The sequence below is a fragment of the Panicum hallii genome, chromosome 8 (assembly GCF_002211085.1).
Source record: "Panicum hallii strain FIL2 chromosome 8, PHallii_v3.1, whole genome shotgun sequence".
NCBI lineage: Eukaryota > Viridiplantae > Streptophyta > Magnoliopsida > Poales > Poaceae > Panicum > Panicum hallii.
Genome location: NC_038049.1, coordinates 7226602 through 7240983, shown reverse-complemented (window position 1 = coordinate 7240983; position 14382 = coordinate 7226602). Strand labels below are relative to the sequence as shown.

At 44.2% G+C, this 14382-nt stretch overlaps 2 long non-coding RNA genes across 2 annotated transcripts; both read left to right on the top strand.

Annotated features, from left to right (window-relative positions):
- The first annotated feature begins 1399 nt into the window (after nt 1–1399).
- Nucleotides 1400–2943, top strand: LOC112903181. The gene is made up of 3 exons (XR_003230748.1): nt 1400–1892; nt 2379–2452; nt 2594–2943. It is a non-coding gene; the product is annotated as an uncharacterized LOC112903181 (long non-coding RNA).
- A 1611-nt stretch (nt 2944–4554) lies between these two features.
- On the top strand, nt 4555–5335 carry LOC112903455. Its single transcript, XR_003230811.1, has 3 exons — nt 4555–4908; nt 4993–5076; nt 5164–5335. It is a non-coding gene; the product is annotated as an uncharacterized LOC112903455 (long non-coding RNA).
- Nucleotides 5336–14382: the final 9047 nt, after the last annotated feature.

Below are 14382 nucleotides of genomic sequence, written 5' to 3'. Positions count from 1 at the left end.
TAATAGTCGTTTTTAGCTAGCTAGCTGTAGCAAAAGATTATTGTAGCTAACTAGTCATTAGCTGGATCCAGCGACTAATTTTTAGTCCGGGCCACATCGGACATTTGGATGCTAATTAGGGGAACTAAATGTGAGCTAACTATAAAACTAATTGCATAAATGGAGACTAATTTATAAGATTAATATATTAAGACTAATTAATCCATCATTAGCACATATTTACTGTAGCATAATATTGTCAAATTATGGACTAATTAGGCTTAATGGATTCGTCTTACGAATTAGCCTCTATTTATGCAATGAATTTTATAATTAATCTATATTTAATACTCTTAATTGATATTCAAATATTCGATGTGATAGCACTGACCGAGGAACCAAAACCCTGAATAGATCATGCTATTTTTTGCGCCAAGACTTCTACAGCTCTCTGTGCTGGCGCCAGTTTTTCTTTGTTCTTTTTTTTTTTGCCGAAGAGTGCGAGCTCTCCAATTGGCACCAACTCTTTTCTTTTTGGCGGAAGACTGCAGGTAGCTCTGTTCCATTTGTCGCCAGTACTGAAGGCCTTGTGTTCCCTATCGGCAAAACGGCAGGTTGCTTTTTTTTTACCGCCAACAGAGACAACTGCATGATCCTATTTTTTTTTCCGCCAACACAGGCAACATGTAGTGCTACATTCTGAAAATGTTAGGTTGGAGGATAAAGGCACACCGTCGCGGGCCCATGTCCAGTGCGGGTGCCACGGCCGATGCCCCCCTCTGCAGCAGCCATTTCACTGGTCGACCAAACCCCCCATGGTGTCAAAAGACTCCATGTCGTCCGCAGCCTGGTGATTCAGATCGAGGCCTCCCACGTAGGGATGGCAATTTAACCCGCGGGTTCGGGTTACCCGCGGGTACCCGACCCGACGGGCACGGGTCTGGGTACGTATTTTGACCCGTGGGTCTTACCCGAACCCGACCCGTGAAAAAATCGGGTCGGGCGCGGGTCTTAATTCCCGCCCGCGGGTAACCCGTCGGGTAACCGAATTCGGCCCATATCTAAATTTGGCCCAGCCCACTAAACTAAAAACCCTAGCTCTCACTGTCTCACACCACCACTCCACCTGAGTACCTGACCACCCACGACCCACCCCACTACCACTACCAGACCATCTCACCAGCCGCCACCAGCCACCCAGGCACCCAGCCCAGGCCGCCGCCTCCTGCCCCGGCCGCCGCACGCCGCCCAGGCCGCCGCCTCCTGCCCCGGCCGCCGCCCGCCGCCCAGGCCACCGCCCGCCTCCTGCCCGCCCGCCGCCCAGGCCACCGCCCGCCGCCCAGGCCACCGCCGCCTCCCAGGCCACCGCCCGCCGCCCAGGCCACCGCCCGCCTCCTGCCCGCCCGCCGCCCAGGCCGCCGCCCGCCGCCCAGGCCGCCGCCTCCTGCCCCGGCCGCCGCCCGCCGCCCGGGCCGCCGCCTCCCGTGCCGCATGTCCTCGCGCCCAACGGCCGCGGCCAGCTGCGCCACCCGTCCTCGCGCCCGCTGCCAGCCACGCCGCCCGTCCTCGCGACCGCATCCGGCCTCCTTGCAGCACGACGCGGCCGGCACTACGCGCCCAAGGGCCACCGCCAGACGCGCCCCCTCCTCGCGGTCTTGCCTTCCGTCGTCACGCCCACGGCCGGCCTCCTCACGCTCACGTCCGCGGCCGCCACCACACGCCTGAGGCCACCGCGAACCGCGTTGATCGGAGCCACCACGTCTTCCTTGACGCGCTACTGCACGTCAACGCCGGAGCTGAGCCCGTGACGCCTTCTGCAGCGACCCTAGGAGCATCCTGCCACGCCGAAGCTGAGGCTGTGACGCCTTCTGCCTCCACCTCGCGCTTCTGACGCCGTCTTCAATTAGACTGAGGTAATTTTTGATCGTTTTCTTCAGAAATCAGTACATGTTGTGCTCTACCAGTGAATGTGCGTTGTGGAAATCGAATGTTTATTTGACTAATTTGTTGCTAACCACTATAGCACTGCTAAGTTGTATTAGCCATGCTGCAGCACTGCTGCTTGTTAAGCCTAATTCATGATTTCAGATGTTCATATTTAGATAAGATGGGAATTGGGACAACATTACAGGTATTAAGGGAATGGGGTTATCTTTTGAAAACAATAATTGCTAGTAAGTGTTGTAGTGTAGTGCTGCTTGTTATGGCTGTGATCTGAAATTAGTTTTGCAGTATCTCCAACGCTAAAATTTGAGTATAAGAAGAGATGCTACAGCTTCCTTTCCTTTTCATATGTTATAGCTAATATGTTTTGTTAATCTGTAGCAAGTACTGCATGTACTAGGTTGAAACTTGGGTCAGATTATTGTGATTCTAAATATTTTATCTTTTTAAATCAGAACCAAACAGTGGAAGATCATGAATTCAGAATAGAGGCGGTTCAAGACCATGGGGAGAAACACAACAATTGCTGGTATGGAATTTTTAAGCTTTTCATTGTTTTTACTTCTGCTACTAAATGAGACTCGCTATGAATAATAATGCTATAATTTTACATAGAGCTAATTACCTTAAGTTTCAAACATCATGTAACATTAGTCGGATGGTCTTGTAGGAACATAAATTTGGTCCAGAGAAGGCTGGCACTTTAAACACATCTGCTCAACATCTTCGGTCATCCTCATCTATGGCATCAACAAGTGGATCTGGCTCGCGAGCTCCTCGTCCTCCTCGTGCTGCTGGCGGTACTCCATCCTCAAGCATTGGCGCCAGCAGCGCTACAACCCCAACATTAAGTGTTATCCCTACTACTACTCCGAGTGGTACGCCATCGTCAAGTGCTGAAGCTCAACCTGCGGCAGCACAACCAGAACAAGGTATAGATCGTGTGGTTATAGATGATGAAGATGATGTTCCTTTTGTGAAGAAAAGGAAGCTCAAATCTGATGTTTGGCTAGATTTTGAACAAGTAACCGTTAATGGCAGAACTAGAGCTGAGTGCAAATGGTGTAAAAAAACATTAGCTGGGGATGGTAGAGCAGGCACGACTCACTTGCGTAATCACATTGCAAGTTGTCAATCGAGACAAGTTAGGAAAGGTTTAAAGCAATCAACCTTGAAGTTGGGTAAAGATAAGAATGGGGCAGTATTACTGGACAAGTATGTCTTTGATAAGCAAGTTGCTAGGAAAGAACTCGCACTAATGATATGTCTTCATGAGTATCCACTTTCTATGGTTGATCATGCTGGTTTTAGGAGGTTTTGTGCAGCAATGCAACCTCTTTTTAAAGTAATGTCTAGGAACACTATTAAAAAAGACATATTGGATATGTACGAGGTGCAAAGGCGTTCTATGCTGAATTTCTTCCAACAATGTCAATCTCGAATTGCTGTAACAACTGATATGTGGACAGCAAATCATCAAAAGAAGGGATATATGTCAGTTACAGTGCATTTTATTGATAATGATTGGAAGTTGAAATCTTTTCTTTTGAGGTAAATGATGTATTTTCTATTTTTATACTATCCTATTAGCTGAAAATCATACTATCCTATGTTGATGCATGCTGTATTGCTGTTTGTAGGTTTATATATGTGCCCGCTCCACATACCGGTGAAGTCATAAGTGATGTACTTTATGAAGTCCTACAAGATTGGCAAATTCAAAAGAAGATCTCGACAGTTACTCTTGATAACTGCAGCAGCAACGATACTTTGATGAATACTATGCAAGATAAGCTACCTCTTTCCTCTCTCATGTTACATGGTAAACTGTTACATATGCGTTGTGCGGCACATATTATAAATCTTATTGTCAAAGATGGAATGGCTGTGATGGATGAGGGCATTGAAAGGGTGCGTGATAGTGTTGGATTTTGGTGTGCCACTCCCAAAAGACATGAGCGTTTTGAGCGCACAGCAGCCCAAATGAATGTTAAATATGATAGAAGGATAGCTCTAGATTGTAAAACTAGATGGAATTCTACTTATATTATGCTTAGCACTGCATTAGAGTATCAATCAGTTTTTGATCGCCTAGCAAGTAAAGAAAAACTCTGTGCTCCTTTTAAGCCAACGGAGGATGATTGGATATTTGCTAGGGAGCTATGTGGTAGGCTGAAAATGTTTTTTGATGCAACAGAGTTATTGTCAGGTTCCAATTATGTGACAGCAAATCTTTTTTTCCCCAAAATATGTGGTATCTATTTAGCTATTGAGAAATGGAAAACTAGTGGTATCCCAAAGGTAGAAGAGATGTCAGCCTTGATGAAAGATAAATTTACAAAGTATTGGACAGATGTGCATGGCCTTATGGAGATAGCCACTGTTTTAGATCCTAGGTATAAATTGATATTCATGAAAGCATTTTATAGAACTATTTATGGGGAAGAAGCTACAGATATTGAAGTGTCTAGAGTTAAAAGTTTATTGTATGAATTGGTATTGGAATACCAAGATTTTATGGAGGGTATGGCAACAACTGATGCTCTAGGTGCAGCTAATAGAAACGTTGCCCTAAATGAAGGAGATGATCTTATGTTTGGTATATTTGATAAGTTCTTGTTAGAAAAACCCGAAGAATCCTCAACTTATTTGCGCACTGAGTTGGATTTGTATTTGGAGGAGCCAACATTGCCTAGAACTCAAGAACTTGACATCATTAGCTGGTGGCAGTATGCAGGAATTAAGTATCCAACTCTTAGAAGAATTGCTCGAGATATAATGGCAATTCCTGTTACGACAGTGGCATCAGAATCTGTGTTTAGTACTGGTGGAAGGGTAATTAGCCCGCATCGAAGTAGACTTGCTCCTAAAACAGTTGAAGGGTTGATGTGCATGCAAGCTTGGTCTCGTGCTGATATGTTAGGTGATCAATCTGGTTTCATGAATGCACTAATGACTTGTTTGGAGGATGAAGAGGAGGAAATGGTAATATTAAAGTTAAACTCATTAGCATTTATATTATTTTTGTTTGTTTATTGAACCAACTCTTAACATTATCATTATTATTAGGATGATCCTGATTCTACCATCATTGATTGAAATATAGGAAGATTGCAACACAATCCATGCTGCTTTTTCATGTCAAGTGATTAGGTGAGGTGTTTCCTCATGCTGTCAAGTGATTCTACCATCATATTTTCATGTTGTTTTCTCATATGAGGTGTTTTCTCATATTGCTAGGCCTACTTGCTGCTTGCTGCTGCCTACTGGATTGTTGGTAGGCCTAACTGCTGGTGGTTCTTTATATGTGCTAGCTGCTGCCTGCTGCTATGCTGCTGGTTGTATGAACTGTAATTTGTGGTTGGAATTGTACTCAATAATGCGTGTATGATTGTAATTTCTTGTTGTATCAACTGAAATTTGTGGTTTTACTTGATCAATTGACTTTCATATTCATATTTTCATGTTATTCAATGCGGTTCTACTTAGTATTGCTGTTGGAATGCTGTTGCATTAGAGTTTTGTTAGTTGGTCAGTGGTTATGCTGTTGTATTTAACTGTATATCGCTGTTTTTGAAAAACCCGACGGGTACCCGAAACCCGCCCGAAACCCGACGGGTTCGGGCATGGGTACGAGATTTTACCCGCGGGTACGCTCGCGGGCGGGTATGAGCTGTGGCCGCGGGTACGCTCGCGGGCGGGTATTTGCTCTATCCGACCCGAACCCGACCCGTTGCCATCCCTACTCCCACGGCCCGCCTAATAGAGGACGAGCCCGACGAGCAGAATGCGCTGGCGCCAGAAGACGCCAGCCAGTAGCCAAAGCGGCCTCGATGCCAAATACGGCTGGAGAGGAGGCACGCCGGTGGCTGGGGTGACGCAAGCAGGACAGGGAGCGGGGAGGGCAAGAGGCGTGGACGGCGGCGCCGACGTCCCGTCACAAATCGCTTTACAGGATTAGCTTCTTTGCATCTGAAGGCCAGGCCTCTAGGGTGCAGCGTCGTGCAAGATGAATTGATTGGACTGGAACATTCCGCGCCCTTTGCGCGCTCTATCATATTCCAGATAGACGATTCATATCACTCAAATAATTATAATTGATATATAAAAATACATCAATATAAAAAATAAAGAAGACCATAAGGCACCATTTTTTAAGAGAGTATGTTTGCATATGTAAACATGTAATCGTTTTTGTAAAAAAAACTTAACATAATTACCTGGCATCTTGTTAAATATCTAACCATACAAGTGTGTTTATTAAATTAGTCAACGTTCAACAACCTATGATACAAAGGAAAAATTCACCATTTTTCTCGGTAAATGATAGCACCCCGATCATCTAAGATTGACAGACATTTCTGTCATTTGCATCAGATCTATTTAAGATTATATTCAAGTTCTAATTTGCTATTGATAATCTATGATGGAAGTCCTTCCAGATAACACGGTGACTCAATTCACTTTGATGGATACGTAGCAGCACGCCTCTTATTTGTTACGAAGAATGCAGGCGTGAACTCCTGCACCTGACTCTCGAGATGTAGTGTGCCATGTTTGTTGCTGGCTCTCTTCATCAAATGTTGGGAACACGCCCGGAAATCATTTATGAGAGACATCACAGACTTCTCGGTGCCAACCTTGCATTGCAGCCAGAAAAAGAAAAAGAACAAACTCTGCTGCCCCTGGTACCAATCAGACCGACCCAGGACCTGCACACAAAACAGAGGCAACATGGAGGGGAAACAGAACATCACATGGAGTGGGATCTAAGCTACAGAGAGCGTGTGACCCATCGAAAGGGTTAATGCATGCACCAGTTGCTTGTACCTAAAGAGAACAAACGCTAAATATGCACTACAGGAAAACGGGTAACTTCCGACGGTTTAGAGCTAAGCCGTCGGAAGTTTGCTCGACGGGCCGAAGTCGTCGGAAATATTAAACTTCCGACGGCTTAACCGTAAACCGTCGGAAGTTTCTTAACTTCCGTCGGCCTGGCGAAACCGTCGAAAGTTAGCGCTCAGACGGCGGCTGATGACCGTCTCTTAACTTCCGACGGTTTCAACGGCCGTCGGAAGTTAAGCCAGGCAAACTTCCGACGGCTTCCCAGAAACCGTTGGAAGTTAAGCTTTCCAAACTACCAGCACAACTTGAAACCCCAAATCCAACCACAAACACTATATATAATCAAATTTCATCCACAATTATAATTCACAATCACAAATTGCACGCAGGTATACAATTCATATATCCACATACATAAACTTCACAGGTTCATAATCAAAGTTCACAAACTTTATACAAGTATCATATTAAACAAATTCATACAACAATAATGTTTCACTTAAGTTTGGCCACCTCCATCACCTGGTTGAGTTGATCCGCCACTTCCAATGAATTGATCCGTCCAATTCGTTGTTGGATCAACGTGTGAGTCTCCCGGTGCTGCTAAGTTAGGTGGTGGGGTGTGAAAAGGCTATAAAAGATAAATGGACAAGATTAGTTTGAAAGATAACTAATTGGATAACTATGAACTAACATTTGAATCCTTGACTATCATACCTGAGGTGAAGCTGATGGCCAACCGGCCTGTGCAAAAGGTGGAGGTACCAATGGTGGTACTTGTATATTCTATTGGGTCGCTATTTGCTGAAAGATCAAATTTGTCAGCAAGAATGTAACTTAATCTAAGTTGTAACAATTAAGATTTACCTGCAGTATTGCATTCTGTTGTGCAAGTTGAGCTTGGAACCACTGCTGTTGTAGCTTCTGTTGTCTTACTCTTTCACGCAGCCTTACAACCTCCGCGCTGTCGTCGCCACTACTTGTGCTACGACTTGCTGACCGCGACGATCCCGCTCTTTGATGTGATGGCACCTGACTCGAGTCAATGACTTTGTCGAATAATGGATACCTACAAATATTGACCAAATATAGCAAATTCAAAATATGTATTTTTGCTTAAATTATAAAATTAGATTGAAATTTAAAGAAATCTAACCGGCCATGAGGTTTTCCACCACCACTACTGTAAACGGCCTCAGGATCAATAGGCGCGTTTCTCCAATCATAACCCTCTCCATGGCGAGCAATCATTTGGTCACCATATGCCGCCTTCAAAGAACAAAATCGCACAATTACATAAGATTGTTTCATGACAACTCGATAGTGCTAATTTTGTAAATTTAGATATACCAGACACTCTGTAGCCGCCTGAGAGCATAACTGATCTGGATTTGTAGGATCACGTCCTCTATGACCTTCGAGGTAGACCTGAATATCACTCGGCGCTACACCTGTGCGAACTTCCTATACATACAACAAAAAATTAAAGAAGCATGCATTGATAAATGAAATTAATAGAATTCATTTCAAAGAGTTCACTTACAATGCGTTTGGCCAATCGGAAGTGCCCATCACCTCCGTAGGTGTGATAGGACTCAGTTCCACGATTTCCTCTATTTCTCTGGGAAATGCTTTTGAACTCATCCGTGGTCCAATAGTGACATAAGGCATGATAAGCCTCCTCACGTGTGGCCATCCACGGAATCATTTCCTGCACAACAATATTTCGTTTCAAGGTAACAAACAGAATCATACTAATTGCAACTTGCAACAGTTTACCTCGCGGTATTGCTCCTCAGTCAAGTAATATTTTCCAGCATCCCGTTTCTTCTCAAATCGTATCCCTTGAGTCCGTTCCAGATAAGAAGCAACAACCTGAATTCTGGCATAAGAAATCATATCTCTAACCATAATGTGTGCGTTATGGTGGAACACACGTCTGGCATGATCATCATAAGCTCCCTCCTCAGGCAACTTGTAGTATTTCTGCAAAAATTTTACACAATCAGTAGCCATCGTATGTAGAAAATTAAATCAGTACATAAGAGCAATCATACCCAAAACTCAGCCCAAACTGCCTTTTGGGTATTGCCGAACGTTATGTTGACACCATATCTATAATGATTCCAAGATGTAGCAGGGATCCGTTCACCAGATACAAGTTCTACCATTCCAAGCCAAAGCATACGGCATATGTTACCTAAAATTTTGTTCACCTGTCTTAAATGACCAACACCTGCGAAATTAGGCTCAAACCAAGACCTACAAGTATATAAAACAATTAGAATCAATTCGGAATAAGGATTATGTACTAAAACATAGAAAAACATACTAACCCATCTCCATTCTGTGTGATCACGCACTTTTCTTCTTCTCGTGGAGGTTTAGGCGGCGGAATCCAACCAATCTTCGACCGCCGCCTACGTGTCCGACCCTGCCCTCCAGATCCTCCAGCTTCTGACCCTCCAGTCCCAGCCCCAGCCTCTCCAGCTCCTGCCCCTTCATCACCAGCTACTGTCCCCGCATCACCAGCACTAGTCTCTCCAGCTCTTGACCCATCAACTCTTGACCCTTGACCTGCCGACCCACCACCAGCAGATCCTTCAGACCATCTATCCCAACCACCTAAGTCATTCTCCCAGCCCGCCTCGTCCGACTCCTTGCTACTTGTCTCCTCTTCCGTCTCCTCTTCACTCTACAAAATACATAACATATTGCAGTAATTATATTGAATCTCAAAATTAGAATAAACATATAAACATTACATATATACCTCATCTCTCTGGAACGCAATCTGCCCCTGCATCTCTGGAGGTAAGCGTTCCAGCAATTGTCTACGCCTTAAAGCTCTCGCAGAAGTGCCCGCAAACAGATCGTCATCTTGTCTCTTTGATAGCCTAGTGCTTTTCATGAAACTCTTTGCTAGGTTTTTTATCCTTTTTGACATCCTGTTAAAAAAAGAAGTTAGTACATCAATACAAGTATAATTAATAGTACATATAAAATAAAGGAAACCTAAGGTATTTACTTATCAATCATATTCAAAATTAGGATCAAGTTGTTTTGTACGCTTCGAAGGACGCAAAGTAACTTTTTTCTTCCTTGGCACTCATTTTCTTTTTGGAGGAACTACTACATCATTTTGATCTCCCACTAATGCATCTGACAACAACTCTGTATCTATGTTGAAAGAGCTCGGGAGTTCATCTTCTTGATAAATTTCTTCAAACCCTTCTTGCAAATTTCTTTGATAATACACCTGATCGTCAGCGATGTGTATCCATTCACGAGGATTGACCTTGTACACTACCCACCAGTCTTTTAGATCCCTGCATGGGTACGACATATAATACACCTGATCGACTTGGTGAGCGAGCACAAATTCGTTGCACGCACGTGTTCTGTTCTCATGTCGTACTTCTACCATACCGAATTGATTTTCTCGAGTGCCGTGATAGGGATCAAACCAATCACATTGGAAGAACACTACTTGAAGATTGTTCGGTCCCGTGAAGTCGTAAACAAGTATGTCCTTAACAATTCCATAATAATTAATCCTCCTTTCTCGATCATCCTTTGTCGTACAAACAACTCCAGTATTTGTTGTGGCTACTAAAGGATGAGTAGATTCAAATTTTGTCGAACGAAACGAAACCCATTGATATCATACCGACCATAGCTTCTAACAGTTACTATACCAAGCGACATCTGACATAAATCCTTGTGTATGTGGGGTACTCTGTCGCACTGTCAATTATATGACTCAATTAGATATTTGAAACATAGTAAGAAAATATCACAGAAAATTATAAATTCTTACATAATCCCGGAACCAATTAAGAAAATTTGGCTTCCCATCTCTACCATATCAAAGCATGTTTTCATATTGCTTCGAAGAAAATTTACGTCTAGATGACCAAGTTTGCAATTCAAATTCCCTGTTTGTGAAGTAAACAGATGAGATATCGGCCACGATAACTAACAACATAAATTAAGTAAAAAATTAATCTTACTTGAAATATGGAGCCATCTCATCAATATTAGCATACATGTAGAGCAAAGCAGACAAATTTTGCTCACGATCAGGGTCACATCTTGTAGAGGCTCCAACGGTCTTTCCCTTGCACTCGAAAATTGAAAGATCACTGCATCGAACTTCTTCATCTACATGGTAACGCAACTTAGGTGCATTCACATTGTGTTCCTCTGCAAAGTATATACTTGTGAAGGATGATATCTCTTTGTACTTAAATTCTTCCGCAATGCATCCTTCAACTCTTCCTTTATTGCCAACCATTGCACTAAGCTTTTTTAACGCTCTTTCAATATGATACATCCACCTATACTGGACCGGACCAGCTATCTTAGCTTCATATGGAAGGTGGTCAAGTAGATGTTGCATTGGATTGAAAAAGCCTGGAGGAAAAACTTTTTCCAACTTGCATAAAAGTATTGGTATCTCTTTCTGCAACTTCTCCATCATCTCTTTCTTGATTTCTTTAGCACAAAGTTGCCGATAGAAGTAGCTTAACTCAGCCAACACTTTCCACACATCATCATATACAAATCCGCGAAACATAACAGGAAGAAGTCTCTCCATAATTATATGGTAATCATGACTCTTCAACCCATTTATTTTTCCGGTCTTCAAATTCACAGCCCTCCTAAAACCTACCGCATAACCATCGGGGAACTTCAAATTCTTCAACCACTTCATTACCTCTTTTTTCTGTTTGGATTTCAGACAAAAAGCAGCCCATCGCTTACCACCACTTTCAGTCAACTCTAGGGACGGTCGATTACAAATCTGTGCCAAGTCCTTTCTGGCCTTTGCATTGTCTTTCGTTCTATCAGTGAATTCCATGCACGTACTTATAATGCTTTCACCAACATTACGTTCCTGGTGCATCAAATCGATATTGTGCATTAGAATCAGCGATTTGACATAAGGAAGATCCCATAATCCACATATATGAGTCCAGTTGTGCTTAGTTCCAAAACCAACATATCCATTTCCATCTGTATTCATCTTTAAATCTTTCAACATAGCTAGAATCTTTGTTCCACTCATACGCTTCGGTGGCCCCTTCGTGACAATAGTATCCTTCCTGAAAGCGTTCCTCTGAAATCTGAATGGATGATTCTCTGGCAAAAAGCGTCTGTGGCAATCAAAGTAACATATCTTATCACTGAACTCAAGGTGGAAACAGTCTGTATCTTTACCACAGATCGGACAGGTTAAAAGTCCATGACAGTTCCAGCCAGCAAATATACCATATGCCGGGAAATCATGGATCGACCATAGAAATGCAGCTCGAAGGGTAAATCTTTGTTTCTTGTAACAGTCATATGCCTCAACACCTTGCCACAACTTATCTAGATCATCGATTAAAGGTTGCATCATCACATGAAGTCGTGTTCCAGGATGTTTCGGACCAGGAATTACAAGGCACAAGAACATATAATCATATTTCATGCAAAGATGTGGTGGAAGGTTGTACGGAATAGCAAATACCGGCCAACAAGAATATGATGATGCAGTCATATTAAAAGGTGAGAAACCATCTATTGCCAAACCAAGCCGAACATTTCTCGCATCACTAGCAAAATTTGGATCAAAATCATCTAAAGCTTTCCATGCATCAGTATCAGACGGGTGCACCATCAACTCTGGGTTTGCACGCACCCTCTCTTTGTGCCATCTCATGTGCTTAGCAGTATTCTTTGATAAAAATAACCGCTTCAACCGAGGCATAAGAGGCATGTAGCGAAGTTGCTTTTGTGCTATCTCTGTAGTCACCTTTTCACCATCTTCATTTACAACCTCCACGAACCTTGATTCTTGACACTTTCGACACTTCTTCAAATCTATATCATTTTTCCAAAACAGCATATAGTTATTTGGACAAACATCAATATTTTTGTAGTCCATACCAAGCCCAGACAACAATTTCCTTGACTGGTAGACATCTTTAGGCATCTTGTGATTTGCCGAAAGTATATCACCAATCAAATTCAAGATCATATTGTAACAATTGTGAGATAATGTGAATTTGGACTTAATAGCCATGAGTCGAGTCACGAAAGCAAGGACAGTCACTTTTGTGTGCTCGTGCAACGGCTCTTCTGAAGCTTTAAGGAGTTCAAAAAAAATTTTAGCCTCCGACGTGGGTGGATCCTCAGTCTCGGATGGGAGCTCCATATCTTCCCCTAAATCACGAAGCATCTCATCCATTCTATCATACTCTCCATTATCATTACTTAGAACTTGTGGTGATGTCGCCACTTCTAATGGTATTGGGACTTCTGGTGCATTCTGAGGAGGTAAAACTTCACCGTGATACACCCACACCTCATAGTTAGGCATGAAACCATACTTTATCAGATGTGAGGACAAAACTTTCCTAGTCTGACAATGGCAAATACAACAACGGCTACATGGGCATCTCACATCATTTCCATTCTTTGACATAGCAAAAGCACGCTTAACAAATTCCTCCGTATTAGCTATCCATTTATCTGACAAATTAGGCCAACCTTCGTACATCCATCGTCAATCCTCACCCATACTTTAAGTTAAATAATTGCAAAGTTAGAATATAGTTATCTTGAGCGATTAATTTTAAATTAGATATATCATAATTATAAAGCTTTAGTTACTAAACTTAAGCGATTAGTGTTTAATCACTATAATATGCATATCAAATACAATATTTTATTTAACTTCCGGCGGTGCTGCACTAACCTGGACGGCGGGGGGTCGGGCGGCGACGGGCTGGGCGGAGCGGCCGGGCGGCGGGGGGCCGGGCGGCGACGGGGCCGGGCGGCGGCGTGGCCCGTGGGGCGGCGGGGACGGGTGGCAGCACGGCATGGACGGCGGTGGGGACGGGCGGTGGCGCGGCCGGGCGGCCGCGGGAACGGGCGGTGGCGCGGCCCGGGGGGCGGCAGGGACGGGCGGCCGCGCGGCACGGACGGCGGTGCGGCCGGGCAGCGGCGGGAACGGGCGGCGGCGCGGCCCGGGGGCGGCGGGGATGGGCGGCAGCGCGGCACGGATGGCGGCGCGGCCGAGACGGGCGGCGGCGGGGACGGACGGCAGCGCGGCACGGACGGGCGGCGGCGGCGGCGGCGCGGACGGGGGGCGGCACAGGAGGCCGGGCGGCCGCGCGGCCCGGGGGCCCGGCCAGCAACTAGGCAAGTGTTTGGATATTTATTCAGCATTACTTTTAGTTGCTAAATTGTGTTCCACATATACATATTTTGTTGCCTTCCCAAGCTCCACATATTTCTCTGGTTCTGCAAGTATTTGAGCTTTGCAATCGTGTACCACTATCTCAAGGTAAGAACTAGCCACTGGTTGTACTTCCCTTTGTTTTACGTTGGTAAGATCCTTGTAAGAGCTTGGTAAGACACATTTGAGAGGGAGTGATTCCACTGTCCGTGCATAGTAATTGATAGGATAATCCTTTGTATGTTCTCGTATTTTTATTTACAATGATAGGAATAAAAGACCTCACGGAGCGCGATCTATATGATGCCATGAAAGCCCACATCACTGCAGCTACATCTACTCATGGAGGTCATTACATTCTTTCATCCCTTCCAACTTATGATGGT